The sequence below is a fragment of the Lactuca sativa genome, chromosome 4 (assembly GCF_002870075.4).
Source record: "Lactuca sativa cultivar Salinas chromosome 4, Lsat_Salinas_v11, whole genome shotgun sequence".
In the NCBI taxonomy this organism is placed as follows: domain Eukaryota; kingdom Viridiplantae; phylum Streptophyta; class Magnoliopsida; order Asterales; family Asteraceae; genus Lactuca; species Lactuca sativa.
In genome coordinates, this window is record NC_056626.2 from 304,834,683 (window position 1) to 304,838,087 (window position 3,405).

Consider the following 3,405-nt stretch of genomic DNA (forward strand, 5'->3'; position numbering starts at 1 on the left):
CACTACAAAATGTGATTCAAAGAGTTGGACACTTATACTTTAGAATGTATATGATTAGACTTGAAAATCAGACTTGAAAAGGCACCACCTCATGGTCTTTGAGAACACAACATGGTGGGATGCGGAGGATTGGTTTTTCGTGTTCTGACTACGATAACACGTCGTAGCGATGGATACCACGGTGTGGTGAATGAAAAATGGAAAATATTACATGTGTACTGCATCAGATTCTTCAATAAACTTTAATACTAACAAAGAGAAACATTTACTAGACGTGAGTTTTTACTCATTAAAAATATTTTCCTGCTTATACAAAAGAGGATAAAAGGATTACTAAGACTCGACTGTCGAAAATACGGCTTCATAGTTGTTTAGAATACCAAATGGCCGCGTAATCCGAGTTATCAACATTCCGCCAAATAACGGAGAACCACGACGATCTTTCCCCACCCGGACTGAGAGAAACACCACCAAAAGAAACGGGGGGTCCATATATATAAGATTCCATTCCTCTAACATACCCGATTTTCCGCATCGCAAGCTCAGCGAGGCTTAACTCTCACCTTCCCCCCAAGACAAAACGTAAGATTCCATTCCTCTAACGTACCCGATTTTCCTTCGAAATGGAACTGTAGCTAAAATTTTAATCTCCAACTCCTTATAGATAACTTCTTGAATTTGGAACAACCTCTGCCATGCCACGCACATAAACCTCCTTTGTGCCCCATCAAAATCCTTAACCCAAAATGGTTCAACTCCCTCTAAAAATCCAGCTTGTTCAATCCATCCTCAATCAACTACTGCAGGAACATCGACTTTCCTTTGCTTCATCCAATCAAGGCTCCCGTTTCATTGTGCAAACACTTTGGGACCCACAACACAAGGTAATTTATACCAAGGAAAGTCGGGGAGACACCCGGGTTGGTTACTATGAGAATGGATGGCGATGACCTGAAAAAGAAAAAAAAACAACAAACCATGCAACAATATGAAAGATTAAAGATAAAACATAAACAAATTAGGCCCAAAAAGTTATTAGCACGACGAGTCGTCATGGTTAATGAACTATCGAGATTTATCGTGGAATTTCGAACCAAATCAAGTCCTAATCAACTGTAATCAAGTCAAGGGTTGGTTTACGACATGTAATCGAGTAGGTTTACAACAAATGCAAGGTAGAAATAACAAGAATTGGGTCCAATTTTGGCAAAAATCGGAACCGTAGTTCAAGAAATTGCCCCTAAACCTTGTTCAGATGAAGTAAATTCAGACTGATAAACACTTGAGACTCGATTATAAGCAAGAGAATAGCATAAAAACCATACCTTGTTGGAAGGAATCGAAGAAGTGAAGAAATTGTTGAAGAGTTTTCGTGGAGAGAACAACATGGCGAGGAAACAAGTGAAGCTGAAAAAGTAAGAAAAGTTTTGATTGAGACTAAAAACCCTAAATTGATTGAGTTTAAACCGACAACATGTCGTGGTGAAATTAACACATCATGTTGATATATTGAATTTCGTGTAATCATTTTCTGGAAATTCACCACGTCGTGGTGTAAAAATAAGTTCATTTTTGTCAATTTTTTATAAAAATGTCCACCCACACTCGTTCCGTGCTATCCACTTCGAAACTCAATTAAAAGTTCAGAGGATTGAAAGAGCAAAAATAAAGGATAAATAAAGCAAAAATAAGAAAAAATAAAGAAACTAAAAGAAAAGGAAAAGAAAATGCAAGCTCAAAACCACAGGTTGCCTCCTACAAGCACTTCTTTCTGAGGAGTCATGATCCAGACTCCTTCCTGCTTCACGTCGATTCGGCTTGTCCAAATTTGACAACTCCCCCACCCCCCCCTCTTTTTCCTCAAGTCACATGACTTCTTCATAAAGCTTGACCTATGCCCATTAACCTTAAAGGGAGTCGTGTCCCTTGATATTAACTCAATGGCTCCATGTGGAAAAACTTGCTTAACAATAAGTGGCCCATCCCATCGAGTTTGTAATTTTCCAGGAAAAAACTTTAATCTTGAATTAAAAAGTAGAGCTTTTTGCACCTCATGAAAATCATTGTGCCCTCTTAGCCTTGCATAGTGCCACTTCTTCATTTTATCTTAGTAGATCAAGGAGCTAGTGTATGCTTCTTTTCTTAATTCTTCTTGGGAATTTTTTTCCATCAAATGAATGGTATGAAGCTCGGCCAATTCAAAGTTACAAGTCTTCAAAGCCCAAAATGCCTTATGTTCTATTTCTACCGGCAAGTGACAATTTTTCCATATACCAACCTATATGGTGTAGTACCAATAGGTGTTTTAGAGGCCGTGCGAAATACCTAAAGTGCATCGTCAAGATTTTCCGACCATTCCTTTTATTTCCTCCAACCGATCGCTCTAGAATTCTTTTAAGTGCCCGGTTTGTGACTTCGGTTTGTCCACTCGTTTGATGATGATATGGTGTTGAAAATCTATGGTATACAACACATTTTGTAACACCCTAGCCAATTGATCATTTGCAAAGTGGGTTCCCTAATCACTAATAAGAGCTTTTGGGACACCAAATCTTGAAAATAGCTTTTTAAGAAAACAAACCACTACTCGAGCATCATTCATAGGTAATGCTTGTGCCTCCACCCATTTAGACACATAGTCAACCACCACCAAGATATACTTATACGCACGAGACATTGGGAAAGGTCCCATGAAGTCGATCCCCGAAATATCGAATATCTCACAATCTTGGATACTACTTTGGGGCATCTCATTTCAGGAGGAACTATTTCCCGACCTTTGGCATGAATCACATTCTCTGACAAATTGGGCTGCATCCTTAAAAATTATTTGCCAATAAAAACCAGAATCAAATAGCTTCTTTGTAGTGTATTAGGCTCCATGATGTCCTCCAGTGCGCCCGCTATGGCAATGTTTCAAGACCTCGAGGATTTCTTTCCCGAACACACATCTTCTTATAATTCCATTCGTGCAACTTCCAAAGAGGTACGACTTATCCCATAAGTAGTACTTAACTTCGGAAAATAATTTCTTCTTTTGTTAGAGTGTCAAGTCTTTTGGAAAGTAATCACTAGCCAAGAAGTTGGCTATATCCACATACTAAGGTACCTCTCTCGTGATTACCATAAAATATTCTTGGAGAAAGTCATCTCCTATCTTGTTGTCTTCCAATTCTTCCAATCATGGGTTTTCAAGTCTTGATAAGTGGTCGACCGCCACATTCTTCATTCCTTTTTTATCTCTTATCTCTGTGTCGAATTCTTGTAACAGGAGCACCCATTGTATTAGTCTAGGTTCGACATCCTGCTTAGCAAAAATATACTTAAGGGTAGAATTTTCAGTATATGCAATTGTTTTATATAAAACTAAGTGGGAGAAATTTATCAAAAGCATAAACTACAACA

The 3,405-nt window shown here is 38.4% G+C and overlaps 1 long non-coding RNA gene across 1 annotated transcript; it reads right to left on the reverse strand.

Moving 5' to 3' along the window:
* Nucleotides 1-214: 214 nt before the first annotated feature.
* LOC111910730 (uncharacterized) lies at nt 215-1,912 on the reverse strand. The gene is made up of 2 exons (XR_002856611.3): nt 1,326-1,912; nt 215-951 (listed from the first exon to the last, which is right to left on the reverse strand). It is a non-coding gene; the product is annotated as an uncharacterized LOC111910730 (long non-coding RNA).
* Nucleotides 1,913-3,405: the final 1,493 nt, after the last annotated feature.